Here is a 13,346-nt window from a genome sequence, read left to right on the forward strand (position 1 = left end):
CATTTGAGGATTCGATGCAACCCAAATACACACACAGACTTTAATGCCCTGCTCCTGTACAGGGTGCACCTGGGTCTGATCACCCAGGCAGGCCCTCCCACTGCCTGCCCGCCCCTGCTCTGGGATGTGTGAGACTCCATCAGGCCGTGGGCAGCACCTGATGGATGAGCTGACGCCGGTGAAACACGAGGGAAATGACCAGACTCAAGGTGACGCGTGATTTCTCCCTCCTAGCGCAAGTACTTCATTACCTCCCTGACCTCCAATGGCTAATAAAGGTGTCTAATTCGTGTGGCACTAAAATAGCCTCCTAATGTGCACCAGGACCATCTCCTAAAATTAATGCCATGACAAGTAATGAGGGTCTCCATTAGCTAATATCTGCATGTGGAAATTCTCATTTTCCCAGAGTGGGCTAATGTCTCTGAAAGCCCCCCTTTGGGGAGCCTGCCTTTCCAAGCTCCAGACATGGAGCAGAATGAAAGGCACTAGAACTTGTCACCAGGCTACCACAGAACAACTGCCACCCAGTCACTTAGGATAACAACTTTGACCAAGGACCACCAGTGACTCTACCCCAGGGATGGAAGGACAGGCAGAAGGGCCCAAGTGTCCCTAAGCTAACCCAGGCAAGGGCATAGAAATATCTCCCCAGGAGAGCCCATTTTGGGAATCATGGGCATTCCTAGGAGGCTGTAACTCACTGAGCCCAGGGGAAGTCCATAAGGCTTCTTGGAGGAGGCGGTATTAACCACCATCCTTGTTCCATTTGATGTTTGCATGAGTAAGATTGGTAGATTGAATGGAGATGTGATGTGAGTGTCCATAGTTTCATTCTTTGATGGTGGTACTAATTCCTGGGACTCCCCCCAGATTCACGATTGTATCCGATTTAAGATTTGGGATACGACATTGCTAATTATGAGAGAAATGCAAATCAAAACTACAATGAGGTATCACCTCACACCAGTCAGAATGGCCATCATTAAAAAATCTACAAATAACAAATGCTGGAGAGGGTGTGGAGAAAAGGAACCCTCCTAAGCTATTGATGGGAAGGTAAATTGGTGCAGCCTTTCTAGAGAACAGTGTGGGGGCTCCTTAAAAGCTAAAAGTAGATCCTGCAATATGATCCTGCAATTCCACTCCTGGGCATATCTTGGGTGAAAACGCTATTGAAAAGATACATGCACCTCACTGTTTGTAGCAGCACTATTTACAACAGCCAAGACAAGGAAAGAACAAAGTGTCCATCAACAGATGAACAGAAAAAGAGGGTGTGTGTGTGTGTGTGTGTGTGATGAAATATTAATCACAAAAAGAATGAAATAATACCATTTGCAGCAACATGGATGGACCTAAAGATTATCACATTAAGAGAAGTACATCAAAGACAAACATTACATGGTATCACTTATGTGTGGAATCTTAAAAAATGATACAAATGAACTTATTTATGAAACAGAAACAGATTCACAAACATAGAAAACAAACTCATAGTTACCAAAGGGTAAAGGGGAGGGGTATAAACTACGAGTTAGGGACTAATATACACACATTGCTATGTATAAAATTGGTAAACAACAAGGACCTGCTGTAAAGCACAGGGAACTATACTCAATATCTTGTAATAAACTATAATAAAAAAGAATCTGAAAAAGAATATATATACGCACACGTATATAACAAAATCACTTTACTATACACTTGAAACCATCACAACATTACAAATTAACTATACTTCAATTTAAAAAAAAAAAGATATGAGGCATAGCCAGATCTTTCAGGCCAGAGCCCTTTCCTCGACACCCTGCATGGACACACAGTACTTGTCACATGCTGACTCTCACCAACTCCTATCAGACTTAACAACGGCAAGGCCTGAAAGATGTTAAACCAGCAAGAACCACCCAAGTGCCTTTCTTCCCCCCTTCTCCCTGACCTCCACCCTGAACATTCTCACTTCCTACAGATCTATCTACCTCCTTCCTTCCTTCAGATCTCAGCTCAGAAGTCACCTCCTCCAGGAAGACTTCCTTGGTTGAGGTTCTTCTGCTATATGCTCCCATAGCTCCTGAACTGACCCTGTAGGAGAACCTTCCACGTGGGATTTTCTAGTTTGATTACTTATCTGCCTGCCTAGTAGACTGTGAGCTGCATGAGGGCAGGGCCAAGCCTTCCTCTATCTCCGGAACTCACAACAATGGTTGAACATAGCTCACCAGATGCCAGTGTAACTTTATCCCCTTTATCCTACTTGATCCTCCAACTGTCTTAAGAGGCAGAAAGGTTGTTACTAAGATGCCCATTTCACAGATGCAAAAACAGAGGTCCTCAAAAGGGAAAGCAGCTGCCCAGCATCACATGTCAGTAGCAATTAACAACTGGAGGGCTGAGAGAGGGACCTCTTCATCAATGCCAAGACTGGCTATTCTCTGAGGCTCCTGGCACCCCTTGAGTTGAGGTCTTGAGGCAAGTTGAGGCAAATTACTGCATAGAGGGATTGGTTCATCTCAAATCATTACATTATCCAAACAAATGCTAAACTTAGGTGCCTCAGCTTCCCAGGCATGGCATATCCCCTGCCCAACCCTGCTGTTGCAGATGATTCTAAAAACAGAGTGCTGGAGTTCCCATTGTGGCTCAGCAGTTAATGAACCCAACTAGCATCCATGAGGATGTGGGTTCAATCCCTGGCCTTGCTCAGTGGGTTAAGGATTTGGCATTGCTGTGAGCTGTGGTGTAGGTTGCAGATGCGGCTCAGATCCCACATTGCTGTGGCTGTGGTGTAGGCTGGTGGCTACAGCTCCAAATGGACCCCCAGTCTGGGTACCTCCAAATGCCATGGGTGCAGCCCTAAAAGACAAAAAGACCAAAAAATAAAATAAAACAAAATAAAATAAAAACAAAACAACCCAAAAATCCATCGACGGAAGACTGGATTAGGAAGATGTGGTATTTATACACAATGGAATACTACTCAGCCATAAAAAAGAATGAAATAATGCCATTTGCAGCAACATGGATGGAACTCTCATACTGAGTGAAGTAAATCAGAAAGAGAAAGACAAATACTATATTATATCACTTACATCTGGAATCTAATATATGGCACAAATGAACCTTTCCACAAAGAAAATCATGGACTCAGAGGATAGACTTGTGGTTGCCAAGGGGGAGGGGGAGGGAGTGGGAGGGATGGGGTGCTTGGGGTTAAAAGATGCAGACTATTGCCTCTGGAATGGATTAGTAATGAGATCCTGCTGTGTAGCACTGGGAACTATGTCTGGTCACTTATGACGGAGCATGATAATGTGAGAAAAAAGAAAGAATGTATCCATATATGTGTAACTGGGTCACCATGCTGTACGGGAGAAAATTTATAGAACACCATAAACCAGCTATAATGGAAAAAAAATAAAAATCATTTGAAAAAGTAAAAATAAAAATAAAATAAAATAAAAAATGAAAACAGAGTGCAGACCCTCCTCTCGTGGCCTTGAATCCACCTGGAGATTTCCTTGGCCCTCCCGCAGAGAGAATCTAGTCCCTTCTCTGCCCTACAGGATGTTTTCTCGCCCCCCAAGGCCAGCCCTCCACCAGCCATTTTGTCCCCTGTTTGGGTGACAGTTTCAGTCAATACCTGCCTATTCCAGACGTGCCTATCACCCTTGCACACCAGGCTCCCGCGCACGGGGGCTTCCGCTCTGGGGCACTCCAGGGCTGCTTATCTGAGCTCAGCAAATCCAGCTCTGCATCCCCCTTCCTGTGTGGACACCAGCCCGGGGACCGGCGGTATTTCCCAGAATGTCCACACCACACAACCGGTGGCGCAGCCCCACAGTTGTGCTTCCTCTTGGAAATCCCGAGGCACAGGGGACCAAGGACATGGGGGGCACCTCAGGTAAGGACCTCAGTCACTGATGTCCTGGAGCCCTCTTCCTGTGTGGTTGATGGCATGGACCCTCAATCACCCTCTAGCCCCCAGCCTAATTGTCACTTCCTCCAGAAAGCCTTCTCTGATTACCACCATGGCCCCTCTACTCAGAGAAATTTTCTAATTCAATGAGACAACTCAGGGTTTGTGTCCAGGGTGGCCAGGTTCAAAAGGCTCCATTAGACAAGCTCAGGGATTTGAACGTGCCCTTAAGGTCCACGGAAGCCACAAGGAATTGTAAGGAAGGAAGGAAGATTAGCTCGGTTGTGCCTTGGGAAGACCTCTCACCCTGAGAGACAGAGAAATAGATGGAGAGAAGAAGCCCGTGGGTAGAGGAGAAGCAGCCAGAGACCATGGTGGCGACCCAGCAGGCCGGAGGCAGTACTGGCAGTAGGGCAGGGACAGTGGCATGGGAAGGAAGCAGACAGAAGCAAGGGCAATAGGAGGCAGGACCTTCAGTGGCTGACAAGGCGCGGGTTCTCAGGCAACAGGAAGAGTCCAGCAGGCCCCCCAGAATCTTGTCTGGGGGACTTGGATAGGTGCAGGGCCATCACTAAGCTGGCACATGAGGGTGAGGTGAGAATTCCCCGAGAGGGCTCTGAAAACTGCCTGTAAATCACACAGTTCTGCTCAAGTAGTATTGTCTTGACATTTTATTAAAGATTTCCCCTGTGTGCAAAGTCTAGCCAGGAATTCTCAGATCAGCTGCTAGAGTCCCTGTGCCTATAGGTCCCTCTGATGATGTCCCCGAATCCAACCTGACTCTGCATGCCAGCTTCTCTCGTTCTCCTCTGGCAAGGAGGCTGACCTCCCATTTCTCAGGGGCTTCCTCCTCCTGCCTTTCACCAGCCCTCTGTGGGTTCAGAACTGCTGAGATCACCAGGTCCTTTTCTCATTTAGAGGTCCTCTCGGCTGCACAATCAGCCAGCTCCGGGGAACACCCCACATCCATCTCCCTGCCACCTAGAGAGGAGAGGACCTGGCTCAGGGCATGGGCTGGGACGGACACCCAGGTCTCCTGACAGCTGGTCCAGGGCTCTCTTTGCTGCTGCATACTTGTGGCAGGGTAACACGACAGCTAAGAAGGAGGTTCAGGATTTCCCATCATGGTGCAGCAGAAATGAATCCAACTAGGAACCATAAGGTTGCAGGTTTGATCCCTGGCCTCGCTCAGTGGGTTAAGGATCCGGCATTGCCCTGAGCTGTGGTGTAGGTCACAGACGTGGCTTGGATCTAGCGTTGCTGTGGCTCTGGCATAGGCCAGCAGCAACAGCTCCGATTAGACCCCTAGCCTGGGAACCTCCATATGCCGCAAGCACAGTGCTAAAAAAAAAAAAAAAAAAAAAAAAAAGACAAAAAAAAAAAAGAAGAAGAAGAAGGAGGAGGTTCAAACCAGGCTTTGTGACATACCATCTGATGCTGTGAGTGATTTACTCAATCTCTTTGTGCCTCAGTTTCCTCATCCTGGACCGGGGCTGGTGGGGGGAGCACTGTTAACAATAGCAGCTACCCCACTGGTAGGTTTAGGGATCAAAAGAGGCTCCAGGGCTCTGCTTGGCCTGCCATGCAGTCGGTATTCAGGAAATTGCAACAATGATTTGCTGTTAAAAGGTCTGTGTCCCCAGGGCCCTCCCCTGGCCTGGGTGAGGGGAACCCAGCAGTCACGGAGCAGCCCACATTCCAGGGGAGGGGACGAAACTGCACTTTTGAAGGAAAGACTGTCGAAAAGTAATGGACACATTTTCAGGCTTCACCTTTGGCTCCTATATGTGGTGAAATTTGACCCCATTGTCACTAGCCATGGTGACAGCTGGTCAAGGGCACAAGCTGGCCTCCTCCAAAGCCCCTGCTCTTAAGCACTCACTCACAGGGCACCCAGGCCACGTGGGTAAAATCACACACCTTCTCTTTCAAAGGATAGCGGGAGGGATGTCTGTTACGCCAGCAGCCTCATGCCCAGACTTTGAGGGAACCAAGTCTGCCTCCTCCAGCCCACTGTGGGCCACCCCCGCTGTCTGCTAGCAGAGTCTAAGAGGCGGCCTTGCCCGCCTGGCTGCCCGGGGATGGTGAAAAATGGCCCGCTCCCCGTTCAAGGGTGCTCACTGGCCCTTATCACAGGGAGAGTGATGTCTGCAGTGCTGAGCCACCGATCCTGCTTGCCCAGTCAGCACTCTGCAGCGGGCAGGGCAGCCACAAGAGACAGACCCTGCGCTTGACAAACTTTCCACGCAGCCAGGCGGCAGCCAGGGAGGAGCAGAATGAAATCGGAAGGGAGGGAGGTGGGCCCGGCATCCCGATCAGGTGTTGAGATTCCACAGCAGATTCCAGAGAGGAGGTCTTTGAGGAAGATAACTGATGGCCTTGGTCATAAAGGGGACTGATTGGCCCAGGATACATGTGCCTGCCAAGGTCAGCAGAGTGGCCTTGGCCAGCCCTGTTTCCTAGCGGAAGGGCACCTCAGAGACTTCAGTTCACTGAGGTTCAACTGGCTAATAAGTTGTGCTGGGGGAGTTCCCATCGTGGCTCAGTGGTTAACAAATCCAGCTAGGAACTATGAGGTTGCGGGTTTGATCCCTGGCCTTGCTCAGTGGGTTAAGGATCCAGCATTGCCATGACCTCTGGTGTAGGTTGCAGACGCGGCTAGGATCCCGTGTTGCTGTGGCTCTGGCGTAGGCTGGTGGCTACAGCTCTGATTAGACCTCTAGCCTGGGAACCTCCATATGCCATGTGAGTGGCCCTAGAAAAGGCAAAAAGACAAAAAAAAAAAAAAAAAAAAAGTTGTGCTGGGGCGAGAGGAGGCTGGAGGAGGGCTCTAACTATGGGCACCAAAAGAGAAGATTAGCAGACCTGAAAGCACCTGAACCTGACCCTTATCTGTGGGAAGAAGAGGGAGCTAGAAAAGACTATGCCTTGGCTTTGGACTCGGAGTTGAGTTTAAATAACCTCCTTGAGCAAGTCCCTTCCCTCCCCAAGGCTGCTTCCACATCTGTCAACAGGAGTGACAATGCCATTTACAGGGAGCAAGTTATACACCCGACACTTGGCTACCAATCTTAAAGGTGCGAACTGATTTAAACAGAGCCACGGTCTTAGGAGGCAGCTACTACTATCATTATGAGCATTTTACAGATGAGGAAACTCAGGCCTGGAGAACCCCACAGTGAGCCGATATTGCAGTTCCCACCTTGCATATTGGAACCAAATGCAGGCAGCCGGCCTGTGCCTAAACCCGTGGCCACTCCCCTTTCTTCCTCCTGTTACCAAATACACTACCAACTGCAAATGAGCAGCATGATCTATGTGCTGAAACAGTAACAAGAACTTTCCACTCGTGAATCCTCACAAGAGAGCCTCAAAGTGGGGATGACTGTGATCTCCATTTACAGATGAGGCACCTGAGAAAGAGGGTGAGTTACTCGCCCAAGTAACCAAGCTCATGGGTGACAGAAATGGAAGTCGAGCCAGAGAGTCTGGTTCAACAGCCCTGGCTCCAGGGTCCTGACCTTGATCCTATGCAAGGGCAGGAAAGGGCCTCGCCCAGTGCTTAACACATGGCACAGAGCAGGCTCCATGAGGGACTTTTCTACCTTGGGGCAGCCCTTCTCCCAAAAAAGAAGCTGGATGCACTGAACGCTGGAGGAGGCTCCCCAGGTACGCACGGCAAGCCAGGAATCTGGAGGGTATGGCGATACAGCAGGCAGCCCCAGGTCTTCCTGGGCTCCCAGCTTGAGCAAGGAGTTAGACAGACTCAGAAATGCCTCTGGTTCAGAGAAGATGGAGGGAAAGCCGGAGCCAAGGGCCCCAGCATGTGGAGCTTCTTAGCAGAGGTGGGCTAACAGGCAGGTGGGGCAGCATCAGAGAAAGGGAGCATGCCCTTCTGGTGAGCCGCTGGGCCTGAGTAAGATTTCAGGGGTGAGAGGCTCTCAGACAGTGGAGGCTAAGGTAGCAGACAGGCAGGAAGGCAGGAAGGACTGCCAGGATCTCTCACTCAAAAGGTCCCACAGTGCCTGGCCAGGGCTGAGCGGCACAGGGAGAAGCCAGCATGTGGACAGTTTGGGGGAGTGACCAGGAGGAGTGGACAGCTCCAGCCCAGTCTGCCACTCAGGCTTGGTCCAGCCCTGCCTTTGCCAGGCCAGAGACCCTGAGTCTTACTCCTGAGGAGACCCACCGTCCTCCCAGCAGCTTTTGCTCCCATCCTCCAGCCACCTGGGACCCCACCCCTTAAATCATTACTCCAGATAATTGAACTGGAGGTCTATAATGCTGACACTCCCTCAGAGAGCATTTATCTGCAAAGTCATAAAATCGCACCACGCATGGTAATTAACGATTAGAGATGTTTATCCCTCAGCTGGCTCTGGCCTGTGGGAGTCTGTCGTGGGGACAGAGGCCAGCTTCCCTTCCCAGAGTGGAGGTGGGTGGCTGCTGCTGCCAGGTTCTTGCCATCAGAGATGTGCCATCAGTGGAGGTGGAGGCCAACCTCACCTGCAGCCCCTGCAGCCCCTGCAGCCCCTCACTGGGGTCCCTGTTGGCTCACCAAGCCACCTTCCCAACAACGCCATCCAGGGCTGGCTCCTAACACCTGACCATTCCTACCTCCATGCCTTTGTCAGCTCTCTGCTCCTCTCCAAGAATACTATCCTGCTCACAACTCAAGGTGGGCCACCTCTAGGAAGCCCTCCCGACCACTCTGGGCTGCTTGCAGACCATCAGAACTCTCACCTCCTCTGATATTCACCTGGATGTGTGCATCCTGTGGCTGTACCTTGATCACTCAGCCAGACCGGATGTTCCCAGAGGGTACAAATTCACTCCCATCCTGCACTGCTCCACTCTGCCAAACCCAGTACAGGACCAGGCAACCAATAGGTCCTCAAAAATGAACCATGACTCAAGTGTTAGGGCTGCAAGAGAACAGCCCCCTCATCCCCCATACAATGATCTGCATGATGGACACTGGCATGTAGCTCTGAGAAGCAGGCTCAGGCTCCTTCTCAAAGGGGCCTGTGACCCAGACAAGGCCAAGGACCAGCACACACCAGCCTGGAACCTGGAGACCTGGACCGGAAGTTAGGGGTTTCCTTAGCATCTGACAGCGCTTTGGGTGGCAGAGACAGGACACAAACCAAGGTCTTCAGGCACCTTGGCCTGGCTCCCCAGGAAGTGTGGTGGCCCACCTAAAGAAGGTGGAGAAGGCTAGACAGGATCCCAAGCTCCAGGCTGTGGGCTGGCTCTACCACCGACTTTCTATGGCATCCTAGGCATGTCCCTGGTATCCTGGGTCTCAGGGCGAAGATGATGAGCAGAATATTAATCTGCTGGTGCACAGGCACGCTCTGAGTAGGGTAGCCAGGCCAAAGTGTCCACCTAACCTAAAGCAAGGAGGATCTGGGTGGGAGGGGGCTCTGGGGCTAAGTAGCCTCTCATTCTTCCTTGGACACAGATACCAACACATGCACTGCCCCTCCTCATCCAGCCCGCCCAGCCCCCTGCAGGCTGCAGCTGCCCATGGCATTCTCAGGGAGGCTGCAAAGGCCAGGCCCCCTGATGCTGGCATTCGCCCACCTAGGCCCAGTGCTCCTGCAGACAGAGCCAACCCCAGGATAGCAGCCAGCACCCACCCACCCACCACAGAGAACCTCCCCTGCTGGTTTGGGAGTCACTGAAGCCCAAGTGTCAGGTCATCCTGCCCCAAGATGCTCCACATTGTTGAAAGGGGCCCAACAGGGAGGAAAGTTATGCAGCATAACTAGTGTTGGAGATCAAGAGCCCATCACATGTTAAAGGCACAGACAAGGCTTTCGGGAGAAAATAAGGCCAGGTTCTAAAACACCCTATGTATGTGTAAGTGTGTGTACAGGTGTCTTACAGGCACTGAGAGAGATGTGTAAAGACATAGCCCAGGCCATTGCTCTGAGACATGAGAATGACAGAGGGTGGTGGCTATTGGCATCTGCCTTATATGACTTGACACTCCCCACTGATCATAGTTGAATATGCATTTCTTTTGCAATTAAATCAATTATTTTAATAAAGTAGTGTTATGAAAAGAAAACTGTTTAACATTGTTTACCCCAGCATTTCCCAAACTAGATGATGAGTCGTTGTTTTGTGCAATGCCTAGAAGGATCCACTGAAACTAGGGACAGGCATAAAATGCACTTTGAAGGAAGACAAACTTGTCTATCTGTTAATAGATAAAACCATGGTCCCTTCTGACACTGAGAACCAGGGAGAGGAAGGGGCTTGCAGAATCCAGACATACCATCAATATCAGAGATAGACCAGGCACGTCAGTCAGGGAGGGGAGTGGGAAGCCTATCTGGGAAACAATTGTTTGCCTCCATTTGGAGCCTGTTGAGTTTCAGGGTCTTTGTACCCAGACAGGAAATGCACAAGCCTCTCCCTTTGGGTCCCACTATGGCGTCACCAGGAAGGTGGCACTTGCTGGCCTGGGAGAACAGCAGGGCCTGAATGACTTGGTCTCATGGCCACTGGGCCCTGGAGATGCTCTGCCTGCCACTGCCTGGTCACCCCAGTCCAGAGGTCCCCACTAAAGCCATGCATTCAAGACGGTTTTCTCCCCGATGCCTCATGCAGGATGTTTGTCAGCTCATGATACTAACATTATTTAAGGCCCCAAGTCTAATGGAAGGCTTCCTTTTAGTGAGATTGTCTCATTTAATAAAACTCCCTGTCTCTGTTCCCCCAAGGTAATCACGCTGATGATAACGCATTCCCCGTGCTGTGATTTGATCTGGGAATAGAATTAGCACACAGACTTGCTTCATCCTGAGATTTGTATTTTTATTCCCCCTACCCCAAATAAATAAACAGGAACTCATTCACGTGAAAAGCAGTTCTCTACCCCCCTGAGACCTTCAGTCACTGGCCTCCTAACTGGGTCACACCCCATCCTCAGGGCTCACTCATTTATTCTTTCATTCATTCTTTCATTGATTCAATCAACAAACACTGCCCCAGGGTCAGTACTCTAAGTTGTACTCAGGCTCTGACCTGGGTAGTTGGGGTGGCAGAAAAGACCTGTCCTCAAGGAATGGACACCTTCATGAAATGACCCTGTACCCCTCATCTTTTGGTGAGTGGCCCCCCCCCCCCCATGGCACCAGAAGGGCAGCAAGGAGAAAATTTAGACTCTCACTCATATAAAGGCATCTCTGAGAAAGAAGATCTGGGCTGAAGGAACATCCCTGTCCCTACATCCCAGTGGCCTGAGGCAAGCCACCTGATCCATTTGTCTAGTCCTGGGTGAGAAGGACATAATGAAACCAGGGGCTTAGAATCAGACAGAGCCTGGTTCAAATCCCAGCTCTGCCTCCTACTAATCATGGCACTTGGAACAAGTCCCTTTCCCCTGCAGCATGGTGCCATCTTTGAGAAAATGACCTGCTTCGCAGAGACGTTATGGGCAGGGTTGGGATGACAGGCACAACCATGAAAGAGGAGCTCACCCCAGGAGCCACTGAACTTGCACAGTCCTAAGAAGAAGAGCCCCAGAAATGTTGCATTATATAAGAAGGAGGAAGGTTAAATGAGATGATGTAGGTCCAAGTAACCAGCTCGTGGGAACTCAGCAAACTATTGGGGTCACCATCATTGCCACAATCATCATCAGCATCCTCACCACCACCATCACAGCAGCAGCAGCAGCATCAACCTCATCATCCTCACCACCATCATCATCCTCACCACCATCATCCTCCTCACCACCATCATCAACCTCATCATCTTCACCACCATCATCATCATCATCAACCTCATCATCATCCTCACCACCATCATCCTCCTCACCACCATCATCAACCTCATCATCTTCACCACCATCATCATCATCATCAACCTCATCATCCTCACCACCATCATCATCATCAACCTCATCATCATCCTCAGCACCATCATCCTCCTCACCACCATCATCATAACCTCATCATCCTCACCACCATCATCATCCTCACCACCATCATCATCATCAACCTCATCATCATCCTCACCACCATCATCCTCCTCCTCACCCCCATCATCATCAACCTCATCATCTTCACCACCATCATCATCATCAACCTCATCATCATCAACCTCATCATCATTATCAACATCATCATGATTGCTGTCATTTATTAGTGAGAAACAAAAGCTCTTTAAAAGCTGTAGGGACCTAGGGAATTCTTTGGTGCTGTGGGTTAAGGACCCGGCATTGTCACTGCAGTAGCTCGGGTCACTGCTGTCGCACAGGTTTGATCCATCGCCTGGGATATTTTACATGCTGCAGATGCAGCCAGAAGAAAAATAATAATAATAACCTCTAGGGGCCTAGACTGATGGGTGTGCAGGACTGACACTAGGCTGGGAGTTCTCGTTCTATAACCGTGCCTGTTTACCTCTCTGGCTTAGGTATTCAGCTATGAAGCAATATCCTTCCTAGCCCTGATGCCCCGGTGCCTGTGAGCAGGTGGGAGAGCATGTCACTCACCTCTCCATGCCTTCAGTTGCTAGCTGACCCAGAGAGGGCCAGGGGCCTGGTCGGGCCCAAGGAGTTCCCTAGCCTGGGGACACCACAAACAAGGTCACACCAGGCTGGGAGCTGAACCCAACAGGCAAAGATGGGGTGCTCCAGGGCTCCGAGGGAACAGGGCTCTTGGGCTTGGCATGGATGAGCCCCCTCTGACTACACACCACTCGTGGTGCCTGGAAACGTGTGCAAGACAAGGAGCCAGGAGTTCAAGATTCCAATCCTGCCCCCTCCAGCCACTTGCTGAGGGAGGTACTCTTGAGCCGCCTTCTAAGACATAAGGTTTATTAGTGATGATTCTGGCAGAAATGGTCACTGGAGAGGGTGACTGATAGTTTAATGAAGGGACCCTTTAAAAGCACTAGGATTAGGGTTCCCTGGTGGCTTCGCCATTAAGGATTCAGCATGAGTTCCATCCCTAGACAGGAACTTCCGCATGCTGCGGGTATGGCCAAAAGGAAAAGCGTTAGGGTTAAAGGAAACCAGAAAGTACTGGTGCCACCCCTGGAGCTAAAAACAGAAGGGGAAGGAGTGATTGCAGAAATGCCTGTGGAGTGGGAGCCACCACGAAGGAGGACAAACCAACAGGACCTGTCATGTTTGGTAGAAGAGCAGTCATTACTGACCCGGTCCGATAGGAAGGAAGCCTGGAATGTTTGTTGATGGAACCAAGAGTAAGTGAATAAATGAATCTGATTTCTTGCTGATTTATCCCGTGGCAGGTCCCATTTTCCAAGTGGCTGCTTAGATATCTCCCATCCCACACACTCTTCTCACAAGGGGACTTCAACACACCATGAATCTGGGCACAGCCATGCTTACAGTGGGAGTGACATCTGTAAGGTAGTAAGAAGCGAGGCAGGGAGTTCCCGTCATGGC

At 50.3% G+C, this 13,346-nt stretch overlaps 1 long non-coding RNA gene across 3 annotated transcripts in view; it reads right to left on the reverse strand.

Annotated features, from left to right (window-relative positions):
* LOC106506054 overlaps positions 1–13,346 on the reverse strand; it is a 262,494-nt gene that overhangs the window by 216,100 nt on the left and 33,048 nt on the right. The window lies entirely within an intron of this gene.

Source organism: Sus scrofa, chromosome 14 (assembly GCF_000003025.6).
Source record: "Sus scrofa isolate TJ Tabasco breed Duroc chromosome 14, Sscrofa11.1, whole genome shotgun sequence".
Classification (NCBI taxonomy): domain Eukaryota; kingdom Metazoa; phylum Chordata; class Mammalia; order Artiodactyla; family Suidae; genus Sus; species Sus scrofa.